Source organism: Macaca thibetana, chromosome 14, assembly GCF_024542745.1.
Source record: "Macaca thibetana thibetana isolate TM-01 chromosome 14, ASM2454274v1, whole genome shotgun sequence".
NCBI classification, from domain to species: domain Eukaryota; kingdom Metazoa; phylum Chordata; class Mammalia; order Primates; family Cercopithecidae; genus Macaca; species Macaca thibetana.
This window is the reverse complement of record NC_065591.1, coordinates 114,131,868-114,151,340: the sequence shown is the minus strand read 5'-3', so window position 1 is coordinate 114,151,340 and position 19,473 is coordinate 114,131,868. Positions and strand designations below refer to the sequence as shown.

The window sequence follows — 19,473 nt, the reverse complement described above, 5'->3', positions numbered from 1 at the left end:
CAGTTACTTAGGTATTTTACTTAGAAATTTCTTCTGCCAGATACCCTCATTCATTGTTCTTAAATTTTGCCTCCCATAAGCACATGGGAGTGCATGAACACAATTCAACCAAGTTCTTTGACAATTTATTACAAGGGTGGCCTTTACTCCAGTTTCCAAGGAGATGTTTCTTGCTTGTGTTTAGGTCCTCATCAGAATGGCTGTTAGTGGCCATGTTTCTATGAATATTCTGATCAGAATTACTTAAGTAATCTCCAGCTAGATTCAGATTTTTCCTATAGCTATTCTCTTCTTCTGAGACCTCACCAGGATTGCCCTGAATGCTCAGTTTAGACTTTTTCTAACCTGCTCCTCCAAATTCTTTCAACCTCTATTCATTAACCAGTTCCAAAGCTGCTTCCACATTTTCAGTTATTTGTTATAGCAACAGCCCCACTTAACAATATCCACTTCTCAGTATTTTCTATTAGTCTGTTTCCTGCTAGAATACCTGAGACTGGATACTTTATAAAGAAAAAACTTCGATTTTGCTCACAGTTCTGGAGGCTTGCAAGTCCAAGATGAAGGGGCTGCATCTGGTGAGGACCTTCTTGCTGCGGCATCCCATGGTGAAAGGTAGAAGGGCAAGAGAGCACAAGAGAAGAGGGCCAAGCTTGGTTTTATAGCAATCCACTCTCATGATAGCAAACCCACTCCCACAATAACAACATTAATTCATTTGTAAGGGCTTTGCCCTCATGGCCTAAACACTTCTGAATGGTCCCAACTCTTATACTATCATAAAAGCAATTAAATTTCAATGCGAGTTTTGGAGAGGCATTCAGATCATAGTGCCTTCTCTTAGCATTTGTTCTACTTGCGGTGCTCAGATGTTTGATTTCTAGAGTCTTAAATGCTACTGTACACTGGTCAAATGATCCAAGACATTAGATTCCCAAACAACAACAACAACAAAAGAAATGCTGAGAGTTGGACTACCTACCATCGAAACTCCATCCAACACCTATGCAGATCTGAGTTCATCATTCCATAAACCTGAAGAATGACAAATATGGGGAAATTAGAAATAAAATGAATATACTTTCCTGTTCCTGTGCTAAATAATTCTGTGATTGAGCATATCTTCCCGTTTTTGTGCTAAACAATAGTGGGACCAGGAGAGAAATAACTTAGCTAGGTAATGCTTGCCCCTGGGATATAAGACCGTTGACCGACTAAAAGGGTTTATTTATCAGAACTAATAGGTTGCATTGAACACAAAGGGTCACATATTGCATGATTCCATTCATAGGAAATATTCAGAGTACATAAAACCCATAGGAAAACCCCAGAGGATATGGGAATGAGAAGTAGCTGCTGTGGGTAAGGCTTTTCCTATTAGTTTTGGAATTGGACAGAGGTGGTGGTTGTTCAACATTGTGAATGTACTAGTTGCCACTGAGTCGTTTACTTTATTTTTTAAAAATTTTTTGTTTGTTTGAGATGGAGTCTCACTCAGTCACCCAGGCTGGAGTGCAGTGGCATGATATCAGCTCACCACAACCTCCACCTCCCGGGTTCAGGCGATTCTCTTGCCTCAGCCTCCCGAGTAGCTGGGATTGCAGGTGCCTGCCATCACACCCGGCTAATTTTTGTATACTTAATAGAGACAGGGTTTCCCCATTTTGGCCAGGCTGGTCTTGAACTCCTAACCTTGTGATCCACCTGCCTCGGCCTCCCAAAGTGCTGGAATTACAGGCATGAGCCACCGTGCCTGGCCGAGTCATTTACTTTAAAATGGTAAATTCTACGTTATGTGACTTTCACCTAAAAAAAAAAAAAATTACAAGATGCTTATCCAGGCTCGTTTTAAGGTCATTGACTTATCGTGCCCACCACTGCAAAGCTACTGTGTCATAAACTTTGCCCAATTTCAACCAGTTTCATGCCTTGTAAGACCTACTTTAAAACCATGCAACCCAGACCCTTTACCCCCATAAGTATGTTCCCTGAATTACTCCGTCTGAGACACATCTTGTCTCTCTTACTACAGTAGTTCCAGTAAACTTAGATTTGCTTTTTCTGTAGATTTTTTGGTGGTGTTTTGGAAGGTCAAAATAATTACTAAAATCCCTTCTGGGGTTAAAAAAAAAAAAAAAAAAAAAAATATATATATATATATTCGATTCTCTTTTCTATCCTCAATATTAGATAGGCATCAGTCTTCTGATTATAGATGGACACATGATTGGCTCAGGTTTTCACATAGTAGCTAGAAGTGGAGATGTCAGCTCTAGTTCTCTAAGAGAGGGGTTAGGCAAAGATTAGGCATAGCCAAGTGGCCAGCAGGTAATGCAAATCTTCAGCTATTTTGGAAGCCAAATAACAAGTCAATAATTCTTGTTTCAGGAATTACACAAAGTCAGCAGTAAGAGAAAAGCCCAGAAAAGCTAGTGTCTGGGGCTCACTCTGGATATGAGACCAGGGTTATAGAGAAATCAGTTTTAGCCTGAAGCAGTGGCTCGCACCTGTAATCCCAGCTCCTCAGGAGGCTGAGGCAGGGGGATTGTTTGAGACTAGAAGTTTGAGACCAGGCTGGGCAATTCCTGTCTCTGTAAAAAATAAAAATATTAGCCAGGTGTGGTGGCAGACCCCTGTAGTCCCAACTACTCAGGAGGCTAAGGTGGGAGGATCAATTGAGCCCAGGAGGTCAAGTCTGCATGAGCTATGATCATGCCACTGCATTCCAGCCTGAACAACAAAGCGAGACTCCCCCACCTGCTGCCCTATCTCTTAAAAAAAAGAGAAAAGGAAAAGAAAAAAAAAAAACACAATCAGTTTAGATCAATTTCGTTACAAGAGAAGGATGTAAAACTACCAGTATATTATTATTGCCTTGATCTAATCTAATCTTGATCTTAAAAAATAGTCAGTGCTGATCCCATATATGAAGAGTCTTACTACCTATAGATGACTAGGATTGACTGATTTTTAAAAAATGTGTGCAAGTAGAGAGAGAGAGAGAGAGTTGTCTAGGATGATGTATTTGGTATCTATTCTGGCATTTTTTAATTCCCCTAAAACTTAGTGGTTTAAAATTACACACATGTATTACTGTCTATAATAAGTTTCTGTGGGTTAAGAATCCAGGCACATCTTACCTGGTATTCTACTTTAAGGCCTCTCCAGGCTGCTATCAAGATGTTTGCCGGGCTGTAGTCACCTCCAGGATTAACTTGGGAAGCTCAGCTTCCAAACTCACATGTCTCTTGATAGGATTCAGTTTCTCATGGGCTGTCGGATTGAAGGTCTCAGTTCCTCACTGGATGTTGTTGAGAGACCACCCTCAGTTTCTTGCCATGTGAGTTTCTTCTACATGGCAGGTTGTTTCATTAAAGGATGGAGACTGAGAAGTTGACAGAGTCTAGCAAGACAGAAGTCACTGTCTCTTGTAATCTGACCAAGAAAGCACATTCTATCATTTTTGATGTATTCTATTTAGTAGACATATGTCATTAGCTCTTTCCTACATGTAAGGGGAGGGGATTACACATGGTATGAATACCAGTGGGGGTCTTTAAATGCCATATTTGAAAACTGCTTACCACAAATGATTATCACACCTAAATAAAATAATGCATCCATCCTATTAACCATAGAAATTTGAAAATTACAGTGAAACTGTTTTTCTTTGGTTTACAGTTATCTCTAAAATATCACAAGTAAAGAGGACTCCTAAAAGTTTTATCTGGAAGTTCTACAAGAGGTCAAATACTAATACATCGGTTTTCAAGATTCCAGACTTGTCTGAAAGTAGTATTGTCTTTTTCTCAGAGAAGTATCAAATAGTTTTAAAACAGAAGTGTCTGAAAAGTTGTGTTACTCAGTATTTACTGTTTCTCTTGAACACTATAAGGTGTGTGCTCTTATCAGCATCCTTCCAATTAATTAACTGGGTTTACAGACCTCTCCTTGAAGCAGCTTCACCGCATGAGTCAAGTGGTTTACAATTAGTGAAGCATCTCAGAACATAGGAAGTCGTCTTGTTTGCTTCATAAACAGGAGGGATTATTATATTTTCTTACCATCTGAACTTATCTAAGTATAGAAATAGAAACTCAGCTTGTCCCTATCTGTTAGACTGTTAACAGGTATTAAATTCATTCTCTCTTGGAGATGAGATCTTTGGTGAGTACAATGTGTGTTCTAGTGGATCAACAATTAGATAAGCGATTAAGAGACAAAAGCCCAGGTAGAACAATTGTATAACATATCTGAGAGGGCCCTTAAAATATCCTTCTCATTTTACCTTTGAAGCAATCAAGGCACGTAGAGCTAAAGTTGTTTATCCAAGAAGATAAAGCTAGTTAAAGGCATTTTTTTTGTTGATATCCAGTCAATTCTTGGTCTATTTCAGCTTCATACTACAAGCACCATAGTGGAAAGTGCACTGGGCTCAGACCAATATTCAAATCCCACACATTTTGTCCATTGTGTTCCTGACTATATCCTGTAACTAAAACTGGGCTGACTGACTTGGCTGGTTACTCTTCAGTAGTACTTGTTGAATATATGAATGAATGAATGAATGAATGAATGAATGAATGAATGAATGAAATCCTAGCTTCGTGATGTACTGATTGAGTAACCATGGACAATTTGTTCCCTTCTCTCAGCTTTAGTTTTCTCATATTTAAAATGAGAGTTTTGATCTGGTTTTTAAAATTCCTTTCAGTTGTAATTTTCTATTATTTAATAATAATAATTATAATCAGAAGAGGAAGAAGAAACATCTGTTAAGCCTTTGTATCATGTACTGTGATTTACATAATAATGCCATTTAATCCTCATAACCACCCTAAGATACAACAAACCTATGAAAAAAATAGTTAATAGCTAATAGTTATTTTGATTTTACTCTGAGCCAGACACTGTTATTAACTCATCTTAATCCTCATCTCCATCCTATGCGATATGGAGAGGTTTAATTTATCCAAGGTTATGTAAGTATTAAAGGGTAGAGCCAGAATTTGAACTCAAATGGTTCAATTTTAGAGTCCACCTTTTTAATCACATTGGTAAACTAAGTAGTAATGTAAGGTAAAGATCAGGGTAGTGGTGGGGGGTGGGAGTGGGTTCTGTTCAGTTAAACCTCATTTCAAGCTTCTTTTTAAAATTTCCTGTTTATAAAAATTATATCTACCCAAATACATTAGTCCTTACATTTCCTTCTATTTTATAGTCTCAAGCAAGCCTTAAATTACTAAATATGTTTCTGATTTGATAAATCTTCTGTAATACTACCCAGTCATTTAAATGGTGGGTGGAAGCTACTATAATCAGCATCAGGTTGTTTTAAAGACTGGGAATGGAAAAAAATAATGTTCTGAAGTCATGTCTGGAGTATGGTGGGTGGATGCTTGGCTTGCTCTGAGAAATTTAGCTGCAAACTCCAGAATTACTCAAATGTTTGGACTGGTAAGCTTTAATGTTCTAGTCAACTGGCACCAGAAAGTCATTAATCAAACCCAGGAAGAAAGAGGAAGATGAGGTTTGGGTGGTGTGGTCCATATCTGTTTTATTTTTTGTTTAAATTTCCTTAGTTTCCAACTCAAGAAATCTGAGTTTTCATTTCTGACTGTGTATTATGACTACGAATACATTAGTGGCATATATGTACAGAAAATCTGAAGTGAAATTAGAGGCAATTTTCTAAATAATTTAACATTTGTCTTCAAGAAAATTGGGACCTACTCTGCCTGAATCCACTGAGTATCTTATCAGTGCTTGCTTCAGTTCAGCTCGGCTGCGCATTCTTCTCCATACGGCATTGTGTAGGGTAGTGTTAAAGAGAAATAACATACTACAAGGCCAAAGATTAAGCGCCTAGTGGAAAAGTTTATTCTCAAGCGGGGAACCCAGTATGATGGAGTCTAGACTCCAGGGAAGAAGATTTGGGAGAGAAGTATGAAACAGGCCTTTTAAAGCTAGAAGGTGTCCATTTTCTCTGTCTCATGTTAAGACAGCCTTGTCTCTGGGTGATGGTTATTGACTGGTGATACTGCACATTTCCCTTTAGGTAAGTCTCAGCTGGCTGGTCGAGGGTGGCCTGCTGTGTGTATGGGGTGCCAGCCTCAGGATTATGGCAGTTGCCTGACTGCCCTGAAAGTGATGCACTGATCTCATACTATGCCATCTGCCAATGTCCACAGGCTATGTGGCCAGTCTGAACTTACCAGGAGTGAGCCTGCAGAACCTCACCTGGGATTAAGGAGTCCTGGGTTCTAGTTTTGGCAATGCCACTGACTTAGCTGTGTGGCTTTGGGCTTACATGAAACTTCTCTAGGCCTTAGTTTCCTAATTTGGAAAATGAGATTGTGGGCATAGATCTGTTGTTTCTTGTACTGCCAGGTATTTCAAGGGTTACTGCAAACTGCCATCCAAAAAGAGCATCTCTGCATTTCACCGATTTTGCAAATGGGGCTTACGCTGTGGAGTTCCTTCAAAGAACAGCTCAGGTTAAAAAAAAAAAAAAGGATCTTTAAGGTTACATTCTATAAAGGATTTTAGGATACATTATATAAAATCTAGTTTGAAAGCATTTAACCTAATTATTATTATTTTTTTAAATCCAGTATATTCTCACTGGGAACATCATTTATGATGATTCCAAATGGAGGAGGAGATGAATTTCGGTGTCACTTTTTTCTTCCATCTCTTAAAGACTGATTTGCTGATATGCCACTGTTCATAATTGGAAGCCTGAATTTCATGTAAATTCATGTTGTGAAACCTGATTTAAAAGTCTGGGAAATGTGACTGTATGGAAGACATAGTGTTCACACAAAGTATCCTTGCCCTATGTTTTTCTTTGGTAAATATCTCATACAGAAAGATGCCATCATTTTCTCTAAAAGTTTTCTCTCCTCTTCAGTCCTCAGAGAGCATTTTTAGTGAGTTCTTGGGAAAAATTGTTTTAAAAGTTAAAGAAAACCACAAACTGTATATCCATTCAAAGTACCTAGTGACCCATCAGAGCTCTTAGGGAAGAGTAAACTCTCCTAGACAGCTCAAGTGATGCTGGGGTAGCCTGTAGCCCCAAGATCTCTTGTAGCCCTGAGACCTCTGCCTGTAGTCCCAAGATCGTTGGTGCTGTTAGCCTATCTGCATTTTATCAAGGCAACTAAATGGAATTTGCTGTGCTTCAGTCTACTAGCGATTTGGCAAGAAATAATATGTATGCTGCAAAACTCATTGAGTATAAGGGTTCATTTTTTAGTTCCCAAGTGCGTCATTCTTGCGTAGGCAAATTCCATTAAGGTGAGTGCTCTCCTTGTGTGTTCTCTTGATGTTTTAATCCTGCCAGAAGTTTCCATGAGGTTTTTTTCAGTGGGATTATTTGTGTCCCTGTGGCTCTTCAGGGAGCTTGCAGAATTCTAGCTAAAGATAAGAAGGGCATCGCTTCAAATGGGAGGTCAATCAATGGAACATTAGGAAGGCTTCATTCAGCTTGGCAACACCTTGGGTAAGTGCAAAATTGAGCTTTCAGCCACTGTCTACTGACAGGCACAACATTTCTTTGGCAATGAAGAGTAAACAGACACCTGTCTGGATTTGACATTCCTGGGGAATATAAAGATGAATTAGTAGCTGCCTCTCCCTTGAGGATCTTATGTGGGTGCTCTTGTTATCTCTTGTTATATAACAAACCATCCCAAAATTCAGTGACTTGAAATAATGACAATCATTTATTTTGCTTATGAATCTACAATTTGGGCAGAATTTGGTGGGATCCTCTAGGTCTAGTCTCTGCTCCCCGTGGTGTTTAAATGTTTCCCCTGGGATGACATACATATCTGGAGGCTGGAATAGCTCAGGGTAAGACAGGAATATCTTCTTCTCTATGTCATTTTAAGGTATCTTTACCTGGTCCTTCCAGCATGGTGATTTCAAAGCTGTTGAACTTCTTACATGGTAGCTTAGGTTTTCAGAAGCCCAGGTTGAATCTAAAAGGCTTCTTATGACCTGGCCTCAGAGGTCTATCGTTCAGGCAAATCATTAAGGCCAGACCATATTCAGGGGGAGGGAGTTATCCTCCAGGTCTCCATGGGAGTAGCAAAGAATTGGCAGAGCACTAAGCCTGTTGTGCATGTTTTTCCTAATGTTCCCAACCACCCTGGGATGAGAATGTTACAAATGAAAAAATTGAGCCATGGTGGCTCAACTAATTTGCCTATGCCACTCACGTCCCAAGTGGCAGAGTCAAGATTCAAACCTAGTACTCTGGTCTTGCTAGAAGAGAAGCTGTGGGTCTTTGGTTCAATTTCCTTAATTTTCAAATAGGAAAAACAGACCAACGAAAAACAACTGAACACAAAGAACGAAAAGAAAAACCTGTTTGGTGTAAAATTTGACTTTAGGTCACTTATTAGTTTCCAAGGAGGAGCTGTGAAATAGTTCAGGCAGCCAGATCTTTCAAGTCTGGGCATGGTTATGTTGAATGTTTTTAGATGAGGTAATGCTGTAGATAGTTAACAGACAGCATGTTACTGTACTCTCCAATGGCTGTCAATTTCAGGAAACTATCGGAATACTAGGAACAGATGCCTGAATGACTTTGACCTCAAGTCCAAGTACTTAGGGTCAAATTATCTCACACTGTGATATAAATTTCCACTATGCTCTGTTTAATTGTATTTTATTTTCAGATTTCATCAGGTTTGACATAAATGTATTTATAATGATTGCATTAAATGGGATTTGAAGCTCAAAATGAATATCTTTTTTTTTTTTTTTGAGATAGGGTTTTGCTCTGTCACCCAGGCTGATAATATACCTATAAAAGAAGGAAGTTTTAAAATGTCTTGTGTTGGAGAGGGTTGCTAGGGATGCCATTGTTTTTAGATTCACCAGCACTTAGCCACTGGAAGTCTTAGATGGTTAGGTAAGAAGAAATGAGTCTTTATTGTAAAGGAAATTAAGCTTTTCTGATTGCAAAATAGGGACTTGTGTCATACTGTTGATATGGATACACACTATGGGTTTATGGTCTCTCTTTTTTTTGCAATTGAATGGTGAAGAAAAGCAATTTCTTCTTTCAAAGAAAGAAGGTAGAAGTGTAGATAGTGTGCTGAGCACTGCAGGGAAAGACATAAAAGAGAAAGAGCAAGAGAGAGAGCCAGTCCTGGCTATCAAATGACTTCCTTTTACAGGAATCAAATCTATAATGGAAGAGATATTGCCAGGGTTTTTATGCCTGGTGAAGTTGTTGAAATCCTCAAAAAACAGAGACCATTGAGGAAGTCCAGTCTCAAATTAAGAGATCCAGTTGTAATTACTATATAAGCTTGGAGAATATCTGGCATAGATTAATCAGTGACTGCGATAGCTAAGAATTTGTGTATACAGTGTTTCAATGTACAAAGGGGTTGTGTGATGAGTGCTCTGTATGTGTGAAAGTGTATTTCAGTGGGTGCATTTCTTTGTATTTGCCTACAAGTGTTGTTAGCAATTAATGATATTAGGGTTTTTGTTCCTGTTTTTCAACAAAATACTCTTTTTTTTTTTTTTTGAGACAGAATCTTGCTCTGTCGCCCAGGCCAGAGTGCCATGGTGCGACCTCGGCTCATTGCAACCTCCACCGCCCAGGTTCAAGCGATTCTCATGCCTCAGCCTCCCTAGCAGCTGGGACTACAGGCATGCGCCACCATGCCCAGGTAATTTTTGTATTTTTTAGTAGACATGGGTTTCACCATGTTGGCCAGGTTGGTCTTGAACTCCTGTCCTCAAGTGATCTACCTGCCCCAGCCTCCCAAAGTGCTGGGATTACAGGTGTGAGCCACTGCACCTGGCCAGAATACTCATTTTTTAAAAAGGATAAATGAGGAGGAAAGTAATCTGTTTGCCTCTAATTATAATGGGAAACAGCATAATTTGAACAAGACCAAAGCTCACATTGAGAGCTGTGATCTCTGCTTTTCAAGAAACCCAGAATATCCATCAGAAAGTTTCCATCTAGATTATTATAGGTATATTTGTTTTGGCCCTGAGGACAGCATACTTGTTTTCCATGTCGTACTCATTTGTAATTTTAAAGTTCTAGAATTTGATTCCTTTCTCTTCTGACACCAAGAGCAGTGCCTTGAGCATAGGTGTTATGAAGGATGTGCTTCAGGGAAGAGGTAATAGGATTTTTGTACATTTCAAACAGTTGCTACTCTTGTGCTAATACAGTTGAAACTGTCTGTTGACCTAAATTGTCTACCGAGAGCCAGTTAAAGAAATGTTTGTGCTCTGGGAGCTAGGAAGAAGGCCCTGTGATGCTCTTCTAAAGGGGGCAAGGAAAAACTTCCCCTTTGCCCTCTGCAGGTTCACTGCAAATAAACTGACAAAAGGCAGATTAATAGAAAAAAAAATGCATACAAAATGTATTAAGAGGCACACACGTGCATTGGAGTCACACAAAATATGAAAAGTCAAAGAAAGGACCAGATGGTTGATTCTTTCGTTAAATCAAGTTTAGTTCAAAGCTGCCTTCTTACATATTCGAAGTTTGACCTAAAGATTTCTCTTGTGCCAATCACAGAGGTTTGGCCAATCAAAGGAGGCCAACTCTTCAAACCACGTTTAAATAAGGCAGATGCCAGGCTGTAACCAACTCTGCTGTTTCTGTATCTCACTTTTATTTTTCTGTACATCGCTTCCCTTTTTTTTTTTTTTTGAGACAGGGTCTTGCTCTGTCACCTAAGCTGGAGTGCAGTGGAGCAATCTTGGCTCACCACACCCTCTGCTCACCACAACCTCTGCTTCCCAGGTTCAAGAGATTCTCGTGCCTCAGCTTCCCAAGTAGCTGGGATTATCGACATGTACCACCACACCCGGCTAGTTTTTCTACTTTTAGTAGAGATTGGGTTTCACCATGTTGACCAAGCTGGCTTGAACTCCTGGCCTCATGTGATCCACTGGCCTTGGCCTCCCAAAGTGCTGGGATTACAGGCACGAGCCACCATGCCCGCCCCATCACTTTCCTTTTTCTGTCCACAAATCTTCCTCCACTATGTGGTTGTGCTGGAGTCTCCGAGTCTATTCTGCCTCAGGAGGCTGCCTGATTCATGAATCATTCTTTGCTCAATTAAACTCTGTTAAATTTAATTTGGCTAAGGTTTTTCTTTTAACACTTTTATACCATCTTCAGGTTACAGAAAGAATAGATGCATGGAGCATGGCAAGACAGGTACTGGGAGAGAGAGAAGAGGAAAGGCAAGGCTGGCAAAGGTAGGCTTGTTATTGTAGATGATACCTCACAAGTAGCAGCTCTCAAAAAGAATAAGTTACTGTCAAACCCCCAATGGTGTGAGACTTTCAGTAACTTTATCTCGTGAGCCGGTCCTTCCTGGATCTAGACAAGGGGTGAGCACAGAAAGCCTGCCTGCTGATTTCACCGTTGGATAGCTTCTCTAGAGATGCAAATCTCCACAAAAGGCAGCTTTTCAGGGCTATTCTGTCTGCAGGCCCTCTAAATAGCCATCTCAAAATATGTCAAGGAAGTATTTTGGGGTGAATATTTTTGTTTTCCTTTAGTCCTCCATTTGAAACTTTAATTTTTAGAGTGTCACATATTAAAGCCCAAGTTGGTAGGTTTGGGGAGATTTGGGTTAGAGATCATGTGATATGAAGTTGGCAAAAGGGGAAAAGAAATCCCTATTGGAACAAGCATCCCACATCTTCTTGAATCAGTCTCTTAGTCATGAGAATAGGTCAGTTCAGTTAAACAGTTGTGTTCCCTATGATGGCATTGCAGATGGGCTCTTGTAAGGGCCAAGGAAAAAACTCCCCCTTTGCGCTCTGAAGGATCGCTGAAAAATCACTGACTAATGGCAGGTTAATAGAAGAAAAAGCATATAAATTTATTGCGTCATAGTTTTAGGTGACACAGGAGCTTTCTGAATGAAGACCCAAAGATGCAGGGAAAGTTGTCCATTTTTATGCTTAGGGTTAACAATGTAGGGACAGCCATGTAGAAATATGATTGAACAAAAAAGATGTAATATAATGGTAATAGACTGAATGGGGAAATGCAGCAAGGCCTGTCTGGTTAGATTCTTCTTGGCCTTTCTGTGTAGCATTCCTTCCTTCTGAGTATCGGGCAGGGCCCTCTCTGGAATGGAGGTCTTGGGACCTACAAGCAAACAAGATGGGTCAGGTAATTTCTTTTCGGTCAGTTTTTACACAGAAAGGTGTGTGTTATGGAGGGTTGGGGGAGTTAGAGTAATAGTTTTACATTTTATGGTTGGCTTTGGGGAAAAGGTATTCTGGTTTCTATGAACCACCTCAGGGAAAAAGGATTCTGGTTTCTATGGCTAACCTTGGGAAAGAAGGAGAGGCCGGAGACAGAAGGGTGGGAGAAGGTCAGAGAGAGCAGGTTTTGGGGCCTTTATTTTGGGGTGTCATTTTCTGAGCTCCTACATTTTCAAATCTAGGTCTCTATATGTGATGCAGGAAAACAGATCTTTAATAAGAGGCATGTCTATGGAAACAGAAGGAAAACAAAAGTTAATGTCTGGAGCCGTCTATAAGCTAGTTCTTCTAGAAGCATCTTCAGTTGGAGTAGACAGGCAGTGGAAGGCTGGCAGATTTTTCTGGATTGCAGTTTGAATCAGATGTTCCAATGAACTGTCTGGATAGTTCATATATCAGCAGGCACAAAAGCCATTTACATGTAAATTGCTATAGTGATTTCTTTCCAAGTTTATATCAAGTAATCTAGCTTTACTAGGTAGGCCTTTTGAAAAAGCACAGTTTTAATTTCTGTCAGTTAAAGTGATTGGGTGGGAGAAAAATGGGGATCATCAGTCTGAAGGGTCACAGCCAGATATTTGAAGGAACTAACGTCTTAGAATTTTGTTTGGATAGTAGGTAAATAATGCAACCTCAAACAAACAAACGAATGAACAAATGAGGCGTTGTTATCTAATATTGGGTGTATTATAGGTTTTCTTCCAGAACATATTTTTTTCTCTTTTCAGTCTCCCATTTCTACCAAGAATAAGTAATAGTAAGACCTTTATTAGCCTAATAAGTGTTTGTCTCATTATTATACTTGGCCTGATTGTTTGCATAAAGTGCACCAAGAATAGTGATGTGCCATACAGGATCTTTTGAAGCTGGCTTTGCTGGAACATTGTGATAAAGAATTTGTGATTTGACTTTTGAAAACCTGTTGATGCTTGGGAGCCAAGTCAAAGGTTCTGTAATACCTGTACAAACAGGATGAGTTCCTCTTCTTTGAAGTTCCCTAAATATCCCAAGATTCCTGGACCTGTCAAAAGTGACATTCTTTACTTGCCACAAGGAACCTTGTTAGAGAACCACATAAACAAGATACCAGGCTTGTGTTTTCCCAAGTCTATTGGTCTTATAAAGTCATCCTCAGTTCCTCAAAGCAATCTGGTCATGTTTGAGAATATTACATTCCAGTCAGAGACGTGGTAAAATAACCAATGTCTCCAATTGTGTTCTGTTACAAAAGAAAACAGGTTCTTACTGAATTTATACAAATACTTATGTTGCCATACAAAAAGAATGCTCATGAATAGTTTTCAAATTCTGGAAGGATCAGGTAGAGAGAAAAGTAAATAACTTTTGCTCACAAACAGATACTTTTTACCCAATTGCTACAAGCTATAGATAACTTTGAAAGAAAAAAAGTTTTCTTGACTCTGGAAAACAAAATATAAAAAGAATCAGTAATGTTTTAAACAAAAAAAGGCAAAAAGGTCATTTTAGTTTTCCGTAAGTTTCATCCCATGTAATTCATTCTTATTCTGGTTGATGTTATGAAAGAAATTTTATAAGTCCATTTTTTTTCCCTTGGAGTTTTTGGAATTGTTACCCAGTTCAATTATATGATCTCAAAGTTGTCAGAAATCTGTATTTAAGAGTACTTGTTGGTCAGGCGTGGTGGCTCACACCTGCAATCCCAGCACTTTGGGAGGCCAAGGCAGGTGGATCACTTGAGGTCAGGAGTTTGAGACCAGCCTGGCCAACATAGTGAAACCCAGTCACTACTAAAAATACAAAAATTAGCCAGGCACGGTGGCGGGTGCCTGTAATCTCAGCTACTCAGGAGGCTGATGCAGAAGAATCACTTAAACCCAGGAGGCAGAGATTGCAGTGAGCTGTGATCATGCCACTACACTCCAGCCTGGGTGACAGAGTGAAACTCCATCTCAAAAGAGTACTTACTGCAGTCTTTTCCATAAACGTCCTTGAAGGCACAATACTAAGATTTGCAACAAGCTTTTAGAAGAAAAGGCGTCAAAATAAAACAATTAACTGTGGATGACAAGACTTAAAATGGCCATGATTAAAGACATAATTGACAAGGAAATTTGATTATTTTCTACAAAAATTTAACCAAATAGTCATAGTTATGACATAAAATATACCAAGGCATATCAACATTTTAGGAATCATATAATTTTGGAACACCTGTTAATAATATGTATATACAAGATAAAGAAGGTTGAACATCATTTCTTTACTGCTACAGTTTTTGCTTCCTATTAATACCACACAAGCATCTTTTTCAAAAGAGAAAACCAAATTTTACACATGTGTTTATGTATTCACACTAAACCTAATTTTAATAAAACCTTATAAACAAATTTATCCAATCTCAATAAGCTTTGACCACACAAGATTTCCACGAATCTTTTATAACCTCTTATATTTTTCTATTCTCTTTTTATATCTGTTGAGTTTTGTCCATATCATTTTTTATTCCTTCAGTTTGAAATAACCTTTAAATTACTTCTAAACTAGGCAAAATCATTTTTCTTTAATAATAAACCACATTCTCCTGCCCTTTTTAATAACTTTCTCACCAAAAACATATCTTGTCCCCCTCTTTTTGGTGCAATTTGCATATAGAATTATTAGTCTCACATTAGTGGTCTTAATTACATATGCTAATATAAATTTTAACACTTATTTACCGTAATTTCTAGTGAAAATCTAGGAAGTTTGTGCTTTTGAACTGTTTTATATGAGAATTTGTAGTTAAAAACTATTTCATAATATCTTAGAAAGATATGTTTTCTCAATTTTTTGTTTATTGACAAATCTAAATATATTTAGCTTTTCTATATCATAAAAAACAAGATATCAAAGTATATAAACTTAACTTTTGTTTGGTAATTAATGTTTCAGTGTTTTACTTGGAAATGACTCAGACATTTTTATGATAATCTATTACATAATTTAATATAACATGACCAAGATTTTAAATTCTAAAAATAAATTTGAAATTATGACACAGATACCTATCCTAATTCATTTCCCCAGTGGCCACATGGCACCCGGGATGGCTATGAAGTGCAGGGTCTGTCTGGGTCCTGAATTCCCATACCAGATATACAGCCCAGGATGGAAGACAGAGCTGTGATGATAATGCCTGGAGGATTCGCCCCTTCGCAGCATTGCCAAGAGGCATAGCTGGACCTGGGAGGATGGGGCCAGACTGAGCTTGGTTTTTCCTTGCAGCTAATTGTCAAGGCACTCTGGACACTCATGTCCCCAGTCACTGCCATGGCCACCTGTTCAGACTCCAGAATTCAGAGGCTCAAAATAAAAAAATAAGCTTATAGCAAGATGTGTGCAAAGATTTGGGAAAGCCTAGCAGTCAGAGTTTACAGCTTTAGCTTACAGATAAACCAGGCATGTATATGAAGTATTACAGAAGTAGTTTCATGAACTTAAAGCATGTATCCGAGACAGCATAAACCTATTTGACCAGTAGACCCAGGCAAAAATACCTGAATTATATTTAAACCAACAATTCTGAAAACGTTTCTATTTTATTTTACCAACCATCTTAAAACTAGCTTTATTTACCTAAGATTATTTCAGATCACATGAACTATCACATATACATATAGATCTACAAACAGAAGCAGATCTTAAAGCTTTCATTAAGTTTTTGCATTTGCCAGCTTCTAGTTAGTTTTTGTTTTCCCCCATTCAGATCATTACACCTCTAATTATCTGTTCAATTGCCCTAAGCAATTGTTAACTAGGTGACTCTAAATTCACACTCCCAAAAGGATAACTCTGAGGTGAAACAAGAAGAAAATTTATATCTCAAAGGTGCAAAACTTAGATATAAACATCATTATTTACCAAGACAAAGAATGGTATGGGTAGAGGCCCAGTTCAGTCAAGATAGTCAGGAAAAGGACTTTAAATAAAGGTAAGGTTTTCTATGCAAGCTTTTAAGTAAATAGCTTTCCCATTGTAACAGTTTCTAGTGGTTTATGTAGAGGAAGATGCCCTTACAAATGGAGATTTTATTTATAGATACAAATTCCTTTTACAAAGAGTTTAAAAAATAGCCAGCTAAATGCCAGAAAGTTGTACTTTGGAAACTGATTTAGTTGGATAGGTGGCTTTTTAACTTAGTTTCTGTTTATAACTGGATTACTGAGTTCAGGGCAGAACTCATTAAAAAATAGTGCTGACTCATGACTCTTGGGGCTCCATGAGGAAGACAGGGACCCCAAAAGGTCAGTGGTGCTTTGGCTGTGTTCCTCATAGGAACTTAGAGTCTCTACAAGCCTCTTTCAGATCTCTTTATGCAACAACTAAACCCGTCATGTTTCCTTTCTGTACTTTTTAAATCTACTGACTATCAAATGGAGGAAGTTGGGACTGACAAAGGTGGCAAAAGGAAGGGCAAAAGCAAATGGGCAAATTAGTCCAAGGGGAGCCAATTTGGGAAGATCTTAAGCGTCTCACAAAGGCCAATACAATTTTATATTTTTCTTTAAAGAAAAATCTTGTCAACAAGAAAGGAAGCTAACAGAAAGGCTCAAACATAAAATTAAAAAGGGATTTTACTTGACTGAAAAAAACACACATGAGAGAAATAGGATCCAAAAGAGAACAGAGGAGTTTTTTTTTTTTTAATCAGTCTGAATTTTAATTAAGCTGACTTTTGACCATAGCGCTCTTAAAATATACGTATTTAATCTTTCGTTACCAGATTTTAGTCAGGACAAGTAGCCAATATTCCTGGCCTTTGAACTTCTTTCTCTCTCTCTCTCTTTTGTTTTTTAATCAAAGGTCACTATCAAGTGACTCAGAACCAAAACCAGCATGCTTTTTATAGTTTCACCATGGATGCACTAGCCATCTCCGAATAGGAGCGAAAAACCAGTGCCCACAAGATCCAGAGCCACTCCAAAGAAAGCTAGAAGGAAAAAGAGACTTGGAGATGAACAGGAAAACAATGGCCGCCCGCAGAAGGGAAAAGGATCACTAACAAATGAATATCTTAAAACGCTGAGTCACACAAATACAAATTCAAAACAAATAATTCAAACTAATTCTTACAGATGTTTCTTTCTTTCTTTCTTTTTTTTCTCACGAGCTAAAGGATTTGTATTCCGAAGGGACTGACTCTCTAACTGGAAATTAAACTCAGGCCTCAGCAGTGAATGTGTGGAATCCTTGGCACTAGACTGCAGACTGGAGAGCTCTCCTTGAAGATCGTGTGGGGGATCCAAAGCAGGCATTTTGAACGTATGAAGGATTTTAACTTAGTTTTAAATCTGATTTCTGCTTTTTTCAAATCATGCCAAGGAACTTTTTAAGGCTATATTTCTTTTTTATTTCTTTCATAGGTACTGATAAGATAGCTATTTAGGACAAGAGCTCTCTTAAGAGTTCTCTTTTAAATCTAGCCAATTTATTTATTCCATCAGTGACTCAAGCCAGTAAGCCTTTTCCATGGAAAGTCCCATGGGTAATTTTCCAGGTTTACAATACCATGGTCATAAGTGGCATTTTAAAAATGGATGCAAAAGTTGCGCTTCCCCAATGATACCCGTCTCGCAAATTTAGTCCCAGAAATAAGCTAAGATAGCAAAAGACTCTTGTTATAGACAGTTATGGCTGCTGTTTATGCCTATAGTGTCTCCAGTATCTCACAAATTTGTGAGGGTCCACCAGTCACAGACCTGTTAATCTGTGACACTGGGTAGGCCCTCCTGGAATTGGACCGTCCTAGTTCTAACCAGGCAACAAGAGTTAAGGCAATAAAAGCTCCTTATAGAAGAAACTCCTTAAGTCAAATTCCCCTAAAAGCTTGGCACACTTAGAACACAGAGTCTGCTGCTTAACATTTCAGGTTCCCAGTCCTTTCAGGCTGGCCACCACATGTGACCCCATGGAGATCAGAGAACGAGAGAGTTACTTGGTTACCAGTCAAGCTCTCAAGGACGTACAATGAGAGGGACTCTTTATGACAAATATCATAGAAAGATAGAGACAAAGGAAAAAAATACATTTGGAAAAGAGAAAAGAAAGAACAGTAATTTTTAGCATCTACTTCACTGGATTTCACAGACACCCAGGAATCTCACTGTAAGAAATTTGTGCCCTTCTGCTGGCTTGTCAGGTTCTGGGTAACATTGACTTCAGCTTTCAGAACAGCAGGACAGTTCTGGTTATCCTGCTCCCAGTACCAAAAACTGTAGGGGCCAAGGAAAACCTTCCCCTTCGCCCTTTGAAAGTTCATTGAGAATAAATGGACAAAAGGCAGATTAGTAGAAAAGGCATACAAAATGTATTAACATGCACACATGTGCATGGAAGTCATACAGAATATAAAATCTCAAAGAAAGGCCCAGATAGTTGATTCTTTTATACCATCTTGAGGTTATAGAAAAAGTAGAGGCATAGAACACGGCAAACCAGGATTTGGGACAGAGAGAAGAGGAAAGGCAAGGCTAGCAAAGGTGGTCTTGTTATGTAGATGAAGCCTCACAGGTAACAGTTCTCAGAAAGAATAGGTTTCTGTCAGACCTCCAAAGGTGGTGTCAGGCTGTCAGTCTCTCTCTCCCATGAGACAACTCTTTCTAGATCCAGATGCGGGACAAGGGGCAGAGAAAGCCTGGCTATTTATTTCACCAATGTGGATTTTCTCTACAGATGCAAATCTCCTCCACAAAAGGCAGCTTTTCTAGGCTATTCCTGTTTGCAGGCCCTCTGAATGGCCATCTCAAAATATGTTAAAGAAGTATATTTTGGGGTAAAATATTTTTGGTTTCCTTTATTCCTTTTAGCACATATGCCAGGCAGTTTGTTGTCAGCTGTCTTTTCATTCTGTTCTAAGAAGCCAGGTTTCCTTACACAGTGTCCCCAGAGGATGGCAGGGGAGGAAGACACAGGGAATGTGGATATTTTTTGCCTCTCTTCGGCTTCAACCAGAGAAGACCCCTTGCAATGGTTTGGATGTTTGTTTTCTTGAAACCTTATGTTGAAATTTGATCCCCAGTGTTGGAGATTGGGTCTAATAGAAGGTGTTTGGGTCACGGGGGTGGAGCCCTCAAGCATAGGTTAATGCCTTCCCTTGCGGGTGAGTGAGTTGTTGCTCTATTAGTTCTCCTGAGAACTGCTTGTTAAAACGAGCCTGGCACTTCCCTATTCTCTCTC

The 19,473-nt window shown here is 38.9% G+C and overlaps 2 long non-coding RNA genes across 2 annotated transcripts in view; both read left to right on the top strand.

The window, feature by feature from the left end:
• LOC126934844 (uncharacterized) overlaps nt 1-19,473 on the top strand; it is a 471,590-nt gene that overhangs the window by 177,223 nt on the left and 274,894 nt on the right. The gene's annotated exons all lie outside the window — the stretch shown is intronic.
• On the top strand, nt 7,354-18,977 carry LOC126934842 (uncharacterized). Its single transcript, XR_007719126.1, has 3 exons — nt 7,354-7,504; nt 9,558-9,695; nt 17,101-18,977. It is a non-coding gene; the product is annotated as an uncharacterized LOC126934842 (long non-coding RNA).